Source organism: Pristiophorus japonicus, chromosome 15 (genome assembly GCF_044704955.1).
Source record: "Pristiophorus japonicus isolate sPriJap1 chromosome 15, sPriJap1.hap1, whole genome shotgun sequence".
Taxonomy (NCBI): Eukaryota; Metazoa; Chordata; class Chondrichthyes; family Pristiophoridae; genus Pristiophorus; species Pristiophorus japonicus.
In genome coordinates this window covers 47699509-47711599 of record NC_091991.1, presented here as the reverse complement: position 1 = coordinate 47711599, position 12091 = coordinate 47699509, and the positions used below count along the sequence as shown (strand labels likewise).

The 12091-nt window shown below is 44.3% G+C and overlaps 1 protein-coding gene across 6 annotated transcripts in view; it reads left to right on the top strand.

The window, feature by feature from the left end:
• Window positions 1-12091, top strand: part of LOC139281467 (fatty acyl-CoA reductase 1) — a 271288-nt gene that overhangs the window by 24215 nt on the left and 234982 nt on the right. For 2 of the 6 annotated variants that reach the window (XM_070901634.1, XM_070901636.1), the window contains exon 2: window positions 11751-11848. The exons of 2 other annotated variants lie outside the window; for them this stretch is intronic. The gene's annotated coding sequence lies outside the window, so the exon portion shown is untranslated. Of the gene's footprint in view, window positions 1-11750; window positions 11849-12091 lie in introns of those variants that run through there. 2 more of the 6 variants (XM_070901637.1, XM_070901635.1) reach the window with 2 other exon arrangements.

Genomic DNA, 12091 nt, shown 5'->3' with positions numbered 1-12091 from the left:
ATGTTGGCAATTTAAAAAAAAATACTTTTTTTAGTTTCACTGTTTGACTATTTTGCTTCCTGTACATTATTTAAATTTAATTTATAGTTCCTGTTTTTTATTTCCTGGTTTAGACTGTGTTGCAGTGAGAATTCTTCAATCTGATTGGGTGAAGAGCCTCATTGGTGCTTGTTCTATTCACTGACATCACAGATCCCCTTTAGCGAGCGCTACATGGGATCAGATGCCCAATTAGTATAAATCTCCACTGACATGCCTGCAAAATGTCTTTTGGCAACTGTATGTGAGGTGAATGGCAAAAGCAATTCCTTCGCCACTGAGAGAAAAATCGGGGCCAATAGCTCCACTGCAATTATTAGTGGGAGCAGAATACTGGGGAAAGCGAAAAGGGAAGTTAGAGAGTCCCCGTTGAAGAATTTGAAGTATATCAGGAGTCAATTTTCGTGAAATAGAGGAAGGAAAATATTGGCCTAGAAATCCCAGTCGGCTGCTTCCCGCGGGCGATCGATTGAAAAAGTCGGGCTTGACAAATCTTCTAGAATTTTTTGAGGATGTAAATAGTAGAGTGGACAAGGGAGAACCAGTGGATGTGGTGTATTTGGACTTTCAAAAGGCTTTTGACAAGGTCCCATACAAGAGATTAGTGTGCAAAATTAAAGCACATGGTTTTGGGGGTAATGTATTGACGTGGATAGAAAACTGGTTGGCAGACAGGAAGCAGTGAGTCGGAATAAACGGGTCCTTTTCAGAATGGCAGGCAGTGACCAGTGGAGTGCCGCAGGGTTCAGTGCTGGGATCCCAGCTATTTACAATATACATCAATGATTTAGATGAAGGAATTGAATGTAATATCTCCAAGTTTGCAGATGACACTAAGCTGAGTGGTGGTGTGAGCTGTGAGGAGGATGCTAAGAGGCTGCAGGATGACTTGGACAGGTTAGGTGAGTGGGCAAATGCATGGCAGATGCAGTATAATGTGGATAAATGTGAGGTTATCCACTTTGGTGGCAAAAACAGGAAGGCAGAATATTATCTGAATGGTGACAGATTAGGAAAAGGGGAGGTGCAACGAGACTTGGGTGTCATAGTACATCAGTCATTGAAGGTTGGCATGCAGGTTCAGCAGGCGGTGAAGAAGGCAAATGGCATGTTGACCTTCACAGCTAGAGGATTTGAGTATAGGAGCAGGGAGGTCTTACTGCAGTTGTACAGGGCTTTGGTGAGGCCACACCTAGAATATTGTGTTCAGTTTTGGTCTCCTAATCTGAGGAAGGACGTTCTTGCTATTGAGGGAGTATACCGAAGGTTCACCAGACTGATTCCCGTGATGGCAGGACTGACATATAAGGAGAGGCGGGATCAACTAGGCTTGTATCTACTGGAGTTTAGAAGAATGAGATGCGATCTCATAGAAACATATAAAATTCTTATGGGATTGGACAGGTTAGAGGCAGGAAGAATGTTCCCGTTGCTGGGGAGTTCCAGAACCAGGGGTCACAGTCTAAGAATAAGGGGTAAACTTTTTAGGACCGAGATGAAGAGAAACTTCTTCACTCAGAGAGTGGTTAACCTGTGGAGTTCTCTACCGCAGAAAGTTGTTGAGGCCAGTTCGTTAGATATATTCAAAAGGGAGTTAGATATGGCCCTTACGGCCAAAGGGATCAAGGGGTATGGAAAGAAAGCAGGAAAGGGGTACTGAAGTTGAATGATCAGCAATGGTCTTATTGAATGGCGGTGCAGGCTCAAAGAGCCAAATGGCCTGCTCCTGCACCTAATTTCTATGTTTCTATGTTAAAAAAAGATGCGCACTTATCTGTTCCTGCTGTGCCCACAAGAGATCCCGGTATTGAGGCCACCACATTGGAGCACGTGCACGTCAGGGCGTCCGTAAGCTGGAGCTGCAGTCACATGGCTCTGGGCAGCCAATCAAGGTAAAGTATTTTCTCATTCATAACAATGGGAACTCCATAAGCTGGAGTTCCCATTATTATGATTGAGAAACAACCCCCAAACACCCAAAACAAAAATAAAAAATAGAAAAAATACACCACCTAACTAATTTAAATTAAAGTTATTTATGTCTTGCATAAAAAAAATATATTTTTCTGATTTAAAAAAAAAGTTTTTTCAATTATGGTTTAAAATAAAGTTACCTTAGTGGGCAGGGTTTTTAACAATAAAAAGTGTTTTAAAATTTTATTTTACAATGTTTTTGTGTGTTTTAAAACTCTTAAGCTTATAAAAGAAGGCTATGCACCTGCTTTTATCAGGCGCAAGAGTTTTCAGGACATCCGCTGGGCAAGATATGGGTAAATACTGCAATCTTGCCCATGCGAATGACCTGGCTGCCGAGAGATGGAAGATCTGTCACACTCCAGCTTGACAGATAGGAAAAGCCAGTATTCAGCGCATGCGCATTGTGCGCTGAAAACCTGCTTTTGTGATGCCTTCCTGGGTCCGTACAGATCATGGGAGGCTGGGATTTCCAGGCAATAGCTTTGGAGAGGCTGATGATTCAGCAGCATTTACTCTACCAAATACCCTTTTCTTTCACTGAAGAAAATATTGTTTTGTTAATTTAAAATATTAGGGTAGAATTTTGCCCGATCTCCTGTTTTAATGTTGGTGGAAACACCAGAGAAACGGCAGTTTTCTTCATTTCTCAAGGACTTCCAGCATTCAGCGCAAGTTTTGTAGAAGCCCATGGAATTTTGATGCTGTTAGGTACAGCAGTAGTCGAGCAGTGGGATGGATTCTTGCATATGTGAGCTGTATGTGATTAAATCAGTGTATGTGTCTTTTTCATTCCTGTTTGTATGTGTGTGTGTGTCTCTCTCTACCCTTTTACGTATATCTGTCTCTTTCACATTGTGTATGTCTTCTGCGTCTTTCACTTCAATTCACCCTCCTTCAGTTCTGCATGTATATTTTTCTCTTATCTGCTGAGGTGCTCTGCTCATTCACTTTAGTATTTTTATGCTCTTTTACTTCTGCCTCTCCCTTCACTTTATTCTTTTACTATTTTTCATCTTATCCTTCCTTACTCTTCTATTTCTATCTATCCGCAACAAGGGCCCCAAGTTTCGTCCCGCGGCGAAAACGGCGCACCTCCAAGCTGGGCGCCTGTTTTTCGCGCCGAAAACTGCGCCTAAAAAAAAGTCCGATATTCTGCTTGGCGCGGCGCGCTCTTCACAGCAGGGGGCGGAGCCTAACACTCGCACTGATTTTCTAAGTAGCAGGGGGCGGGTACAATTAAAATTAGCCTTCGTGGTGCCGGCAACCCTGCGTGTGCGCGTTGGAGCGTGCGCGCACGCACAGTCTCACACAAACATTGGCACTCGGCCATTTTTTAAAATACTGCAGAAAAAGTGAAGGTTTGTTTCTTGGACCCCTGCAAAGGCTTGTAATTTAATTTTTTTTGATACTTCTGTGTGTGAGGGAGTGCTTTTAGCAGCACTGCTGAATAAATCACCTGCTGAAATCAGTGAGTTCAGCTTTTCACTGCTAAACTTGCAGAACCGGTGCTGCATTGGTGCATGCAAATTAAGGACTGTGTGTTTGGAGAAATAAGAGTGCCAATTCAACTTTGCAATAATACGTGGTGTTGACAATGCAGCACCCATTCTGCAAATTTAAATATAAAACTGTCGATGTGGCTGCCTCTCCCTGTCCAAATGGCCTCAGTCCCCCTCACAGCTCGAAGGCTGCTGCTGTATCTTCGGCTGCCGGCCAGCCACTGATGCCGCTGATATCCTATGGCCGAATGGCCTCACGTCCGTCCGCTGCTGATTCTTTGGCTGCCGGCCAGCCACTGACGCCGCTGCTATCTCATGGCCAAATGGCCTCACATTGGTTCGCTGATTCTTCGGCTGCCGGCCAGCCACAGACGCCGCTGATATCTCATGGCCGAATGGCCTCACATCGGTCCGTTGATTCTTCGGCTGCCGGCCAGCCACTGACGCCACTGATATCTCATGGCCGAATGGCCTCGGGTCCGTCCGGTGCTGCTTCTTTGCGGCTAGCCACGAAGAGAATGAAGGCCTGCCTCAAGCACTGCAGCTCAGCTTGAAGCTTGCTGCCGCTGCCTTCGAGACACTGACGCCACACCGCTGCCTGTCTCCAACATGAAAGGCCTTCCTGAAGCACTTTCACACAGGTAGGAACATGGTTTATTTAATCTTTTCTTTGCTTATAAATTTTTATTCAGGTTGGATTTATTGTATAAGTATAACTAAGGATTGATTGTAGAATTTAATGGCTTCCCTTCCCCCCCACCCCCCCACCTCATTCCCTACGCCTAATTTGTAACCTATGCCTGATTTTCTAAAGTGTAGACAAGGTTTTTTTGAGCGTACAAAAATCTTCACTTACTCCTTTCTAAGTTAGTTTGGAGTAAGTTTTCACTCACGAAACTTTGAAATCAGGTGTAAGTGGCCGGACACACCCACTTTTGAAAAAAAAATTCTGTTCCAAAGTGAAACTGTTCTAACTGACTAGAACTGGAGCAAACTAAATGTTGAGAATTCCGATTTCTAAGATACTCCGTTCTACACCAGTTGCTCCTAAAAATCAGGAGCAAATCATGTGGAAACTTGGGGCCTATGGGTGGGAAGAGGCAGCAGTATTGGGACTTAGGCAGGTGGGTTAGAAACAGTGGCAAGGTTTGAAAGGATACTAGACACCCTATTGTATTCTGGTGGATGGGATGTTTATGAAAGTCTCCTGTTTGGTCTTCCGTGGGGGTGCTACTGTGCTGCGATCCTCAAGCTCAACCATCCTTCATGGCTCGGAATTTGCGGTCAGTGACAAAGTGACAGTGATTGCCGCTGACCTTGAAGAAATCTGCCCACAAAGATTTTGTGATCCCTGTGGCGAAAACTTTAATTGACGTTCTTGACGTTAATTTGATTGTAGTGCTGTCTCCAGGGGATTTCCAGAGCAGCAGTGATGTCATCAAGCAGGCTAAGCAGCCAATCACATTGAAAAATTCTAACAGACGACAAACCAGGAAATGAAAAGCAGCTTTTATCATTCACTTTTTATAAGTTTTACAGAGAGAGAAATAAAGATTGGGACATTCACATGTAGAAGCTGAAACGTCATACAAATTTTTAAAAATCTATACTTTTATTATTTTTAAAATCTAGTAATTGTTATCATAATTGAGATATTTGACATTCCACAAATATAAAATTAATTTTTGGGAGGTCAGAATGGTTGTTCAACAGTAGTTATTACTCAGAATGTCATTTAAAAAGCCAGTTGCACCTCATTGAACAAGGCTTAGCTTTTTATTGGGTTTTAACAGCGATATTAGAGCAAAAAAGGGAAATCTTTTGTCCGTTCAAGTGATTTCAGTGATTGCCGGCTACAGGGAGTTCCACACTGCAGCCTGAGGCACAGCAGTGAATGACTGACTGCAACTTCAAAATTTTCACATTTATCTGCGCAGCAACTAAATCCTGAAGTTACAGTCAGTTTTAGCATGGTCATGATGGTGAACACTGACAGTTTCACCATCATTACCACCACAAAATCCAGGCCTATGTTTTTTCTTAAGGGCTGTTTTGGGTCACCCAGTTGTTCCAAGGTAGGCTGACCAAGCATTATTGACAATCCTCCCTCCCACTCCCTGCATCGAGCTACAGTTAAGTGAGCTGCGAGATATTAATGGAAAGCACTTGCTTCTGGAGATACTCAGCAGTAGTGACAGCTGACCTGCTGGTAGGTTTGTGGGAATAAAATAAATCAGACAGTGCTGCTGGTTTTCTCAGCATGAGTGCAGTTGGCAGACACGTGTCTCTCACTCCAGTTAGCACCTGGGTCAACAATCTACAAACATTGCAGCTCCCCCACTCACCAAATTTAACTTTGGCTCTGAGCTGATTATTGGGGGGGGGGGGTGGGGGGAGGTTATTATTTCAGAGCCAATGCTCATTTTTGGCTGATGAAATTGGGAAGAAAGCTGCATTCATGCCCTGGGCAAGGCATTGGACAACCTGCATGTATAGGAGTCCTATTACCAGGACCCCTTCTTAAAAATCTAAAATGTTTGAGTGTTTTTAAATTGATGAGATTCTCTCCATTTTTTTTTTACCTTTACTTTGCTTGATTCTCCTTGTGCAATCCACTATGACTGCCTGATAGTGTAGATGACCAGCTCCTGTGTCTCTCCTATTATCAATCTGAAGCCAGCTGCTAAGAGTATGTGAGAGTAGCCTAGAGGTACTCTCATTCTATTTGAGTCTGGCATCCACTCAGTACCTCCACACAGCCAGCAGCACAACTGAGATCAGTAGCGCAATGTGCAAAGACCATGGTGTGACTACCTTAGCACTCCATGGCATATTGCACTTGGAGCACTAATACACTGCATTGCAATTCAATGATTGTTGTTGCGCAAGCGGCAATTTCGCTAGTCGTGTGACTCGTAGTTGCCTGCGACGGTTCCTGAGTTAAATATCAAATTACACACCAGACAAATGACAGTATCGTTAATGTTCCTTTAATACAGGAAAAGTACAAGACTCACTACTTATACTGTATAATTGTTCGATACAGAAGAAGTACAAGACTCACTACTTATACTCTATTTAACCCTGCTTAACTCTGCAGAAAAGGCGTTCCAAAAGGTGTTCCTTTCCGCTCAAAATACCAACTCTGTTCAACTCAACACACTCTCATAGTTACCCAATACGTCCCATGTGATCAGTCCGGTCCTGACACTGTTCCTTCAAGGGTCGCTCCTTGGTCCCTGCTTCTGTCGAGTGGTGTTCCCGGGTTCTCGCTCCAAACTGTCTGAACTTGTCTATCTTGATACCTTTTTTGTCCCTCTGTTAACCATGTGTGTTGCTGTTAATTGCCTGCTTGTTTCTACAAGATACAGAGACATTCTTCTGTTATCTCAACTTATCTCTCACCTCCAAGTTATTACCAAGTCGGGAGTCTCCCTTCCCGTGTGTGAACATTATCTGGATCAATGAAATCCTTTCTTACCACCCCTTGCTGTCTCCATAGCTGGTCCTGTTATGATAACTCCCTCCTGTCCGTTGGCCTTCAATCTGTTATTCCTAGACCTGACTTTTTGTTTGGTCATTAGCAATTGCTGGAACTTTGTTAATTGGCATTCAGTATTTACACTCTATCTCTTACTCAGGACGACTCCTTTGAATTTGGCTTTATTATCCTGTAGTTTTCCTTGCTGTTTTACAACTTTACCTCATCTCTTATCTCATTGACTCTGAGGTTAACGCCTGCTTGTTTTTTGTGCAAGAGAGTTTATTAGTTTTTTCAACCCCAAGTCTGAACTAACTTCTTAATCCTTTCTGATATGTCCACAATTGTCATTTTAAACAGTAGGTGATGATGACATGTGCGAGAATAACTGAGAGCCTGAAAATATGAGGGAATAGGTAGAATCCTGGGTGAATAGTTCCTCATATTATTGTGACTTATTCACACTGTTGGACTTAGTAACTCATTTCAGCTAATGCCCCTAATTATATTGCATACATTTTTTTGCAGTGATTTTTATGGCATTATCTAAGTGAGTGGGCAAAAATTTGGCAGATGGAGTATAATGTGGGAAAATGTGAGGTTATCTACTGTAACAGAAAAAATAGAAAAGCAAATTATAATTTAAATGGAGAAAAATTGCAAAGTGCTGTAGCACAGAGGAACCTGGGGGTCCTTGTACATGAAACACAAAAAGTTAGTTTGCAGGTACAGCAATTAATCAGGAAGGCAAATGGAATGTTGACCTTTATTGCAAGGGGGGACAGCGTATAAAAGCAGAGAAGTCCTGCTAAAACTGTACAGGGTATTGATAAGGCCACACCTGGAGTACTGCATGCAGTTTTGGTCTCCGTATTTAAGGAAGGATATACTTGCATTGGAGGTTGTTCAGAGAAGGTTCACTAGGTTGATTCCGGAGATGAGGGTTTGACTTATGAAGATAGCTTGAGTAAGTTGGGCCTATATACATTGGAATTCAGAAGAATGAGAAGTGATCTTATCAAAACATATAAGATAATGAGGAGGCTCGACAAGTTGGATGTAGAGAGGATATTTCCACTCATAGGGGAAACTAAAACTCTGGGACATGGGGCTAAAAACTCCACTTTTTTGCATGCTTAATGCCCACTTAACGCTCATTTTACCGCTGAAATGACGTATAACGCCCATATAGCGCCCATTTTGGCATAAAATGGAAACAGACGGGCATTTTTAGGAGACTTATCGCCGAGTGTTACTTTCCCCATGGGCTTAACGGCAGGAAAAAATATTACCGCCCGCCCACTTTGTTTGGGCGGAATCAGCAGACTGGGCGAAATCAACGCCCATAATATCACCCAGCGTTAATTTCCACACTGATTTAATGCCGAGATTCAATACTACCGCCCACCCACGTTTTTTTGTCGTAAAGAGCATATTTACCGAAACTAGCGGCCATGAGATCGCTCAGCGTCAATTTCATCATCTCGCACACATATCGTCCACAATATCACTCGCCCAAAAAACCGGCCACAAAAAGTGGAACTAACCGGAACTAATCACAGCGTTATGGATGCCATGTTCTAGATCACATGTCGCGTCCTTTAAACGGCTGCTGTGCTTCAACCTCGGCGGAGTTTGGGTGTACTCTGCAGGTCGTTGGAGTTGATGTGAACATCTCTACAAACATCGTGACCATACTGTGACCGATTGGAATTGAATAGTTGTCTTCATCGGGACATTCCTTGTTTGTGACCAATCGGTGGAAAATAGAGCTACTGCAATGGGGCCTGTCCTTTCACACCCTCTCTTGGTGACCAATTACATGCAGCAGACTCGAGATCGCCGAAGGAACGCTCCACTGCATTATATGCCCAACGTAAGACGTGACAGACTGATGAGGAGGACCAGATGTTACACCCCTCGCAAGTACAAGGAGAAACAGTCTTCCCTTGACTTGCCCGATACCGCCTGCCTTTGGAGACTGCGCTTCCACAAAGAGGTTATCACTGAGGTATGCCAGCTGATAAAGGCAGATCTGCAACCTGCCAGCACCATCAGTATTGCACTGTCTGTCGAGGTCAAAGTCACCACGGCACTGTCGTTCTATGCCTCGGGTTCTTTTCAGGCCACAGCTGCCGACGTTTGCGGACTTTCTCAGCATGTCACACGTCGCTGCATTAGACAGGTCACTGAAGCCCTGTACATATGCAGGAGGGACTTGATCAGCTTCCCTATGACCAGGGAGGCAAAGAGTGAGAGGGCTCTAGGATTCTCCAGAACTGAAAACTTCCCCAAGGTGCAGGGAGTAATAGACTGTACGCACATCGCGATGCAGGCACCTTTTCAGGATGCTGAGGTTTTCAGGAACCGCAAGGGATTCCACTCCCTGAATGTCCAACTGGTTGTCGACCACCAGCAAATTATACTGGCAGTGAATGCTCAATTTCCGGGCAACATCCATGATGCTCATGATGCTCACATCCTGCATGAGACTTGTTTAACAATCAGCCACAAGGTCAATGCTGGATGCTTGGTGACAAAGGATATGGCCTCGCCACCTGGCTGATGACCCCCCTGCATGACACCCACACCGAAGCCGAGAGGCGATACAACGAGAGCCACAGAGCAACTTGCAATATCGTTGAGAAAACCATTGGAGTGCTGAAGCTGCGCTTTAGATATCTGGACCACTCAGGAGGCAAGCTCCAATACCACCCTGAGCAGGTAGCTCAGTTCGTGGTTATCTGCTCCATGCTACACAACTTGGCTATCAGGAGGGGACAAGAATCGCCTGATGAGTCTGACTCACCACCTCACCAGAGAGAGGAAGAGGAGTACGAGGAGGCGGACGCTGACATCAGCCCAGATAATCAGGCTGACACTGAAGCCATGCCTCCCACCCCCTTGTAGACCGCATGAAAGGGCCCGTGGTGGCATGATAGCTGCAAGAGCCTTATGTCAGGAGCTCATCAATGATCGCTTTGCCTGAAAGAACATTGGTGTTATTTCCAAGGCTGACACACTGCTGGATATGCCGGTGGTACATCAATGGTCGGCATCACCTTGGTGATAGTTAAAGTTTAAGTTGATTGAAGTTAATTGTCATTATACCCTTTGATAAGAAATCACCAGCGTATAACGGTGCAGCTATCTGAGCCAATGCGCTACAAGGTTTTGTTAAATAAAAAACATTTAAACCAAACATTAGTCTGAAATCATCAGTATTTCTGTACCCACCAACCCTTCCATCCACCCTTCCCACCCCCCCCGCTTCCCCTCCCCACCTCTATCCCTTCCGCTTCCCCTCCTAATTCCAAGCCACTGGGCCGAGGAGCTCCTCAGGCGATGCTTCATTGGGGGGGGGGGAGGGGGGGGGCAGGTGACGGCCGAACCGCTGCTTGGATGGATACGGGAGAGGACGGTTCCGAGGTGGGAACGTGCTCCGAGCCAGAAGCAAGATGTTGCTGCTGGCTCTCGTGTGGTTGGCAATGGGAGTGCGGCACCTTGGGGTGCAGTGCCACGCTCCGGGACCACTGGGAGCCCTCTGCCACCAGTGTTCTTGGCTACCAGCTCCAGGGCCTCCTCCATCCCTTCCATGTTATATATTATTTGTTGGACAAAAACTCGATGCCAACTATGTTGTTGATGCTTAGTAGGCTTTTTGCTGCTGGTGAATCTCCCTCGTGCCTCCCACAACAGCCAGGCAAGCACACACCACACCCACACACGCTTTCAGTGCCTTTCAGCTCCCTCTCTCTCTGTCTCCTCTACTGCGCATGTCATGATGACCCTTAACCTCCTGAATCGCGGGAATCGAGCATTGCCTTGCCTTTGCTAAGGACGGCGACACTTTATGGCAGAAGATCAAAAAAACTTAACGCAACGCCCATTTCATATCGCTCACGGTAACGCTCATTTTCAAAAGTGGAGACGAGGTGCTTTGAGAATGGGCGAGAAGCCAGCGATCTGAAAACCCTTTTTTACCACCCACGTCAGAAATATCGCTCAAAAGCACAAAAGTGGAGGTTCTAGCCCATAGTTTCAGAATAAGGGGCCGCTCATTTAAAACTGAGATGAGGAGGAATTTCTTCTCTGAGGGTTGTAAATCTATCGAATTCTCTGCCCCAGAAAGCTGTGGAGGCTGGGTCATTGAATATACTTAAGTCAGAGATATATTTTTGAGCAAAAAGGGAATAAGGGGAGCGGGCAGGGAAGTGGCGCTGAGTCCATGATCAGATCAACCATTATCTGAACGGCGGAGCAGGCTCGATGGGCCAAATGACCTACTCTTGCTCCTATTTCTTATGTTCTTATGTCAGGGGAACTATTTTGGAGACGTTATTGAGTCTGATAGATTGAAGAAGTTGAGCTGACAAACACATAGCGGAAATGACATGTTTGCGACACATCCCTGGGTTAACGACTGTTTACTTCTTGATATTAGAACTGCTCTCTTAACTATGTCAATCTCGATAGCCACTCTACTCTGTTGAACAACAATGTTAGAAGCAATAGCTTTTGTTTTAACAAAAATATACAACAGTTCAGAAAAACAAGGAACAGAAGGTGTAAATCATTTTTTTGCAGATGCTTCATTTTAATAAGAGTTATTGATCCATTCTTACTTTTCATAGGACTGACTTTTAGAGATGTACCTTACTCACAAAGCAGCAGGGAGAAAGAAAGGCTCTGTAATAAACTTGCATACATATTTACAGACAAGGAATTTATGATCTCAATCTTTCTTCACACAGCAGCAGTAAACTTCTCTTAGTCATTTGCTTCTAAGAGAAATAAACCGAAGTGCACAATAAAGTACAGTGAACTTTAAAGATTGGACAATCATCTTCAGGTTAGTTAAATGGTCAAATTGTACCTGTGCTCATTTTTACCCCATGCATAGTAGCAGACATGAGTTGAATGCATGCATGATTCTGCTCTGGTTTGCCACTTTAAATAATATAAATTCAGAATGTTGACTGCACATTTTTGGTGGATGCATCTTCAAGCTATTAACTTTCCTGCTACTGTAATTTACTGCTACTGCTACTTCGGTCTTCCCAATTGAATATTAGGAAGACAGAAGCCATTGTTT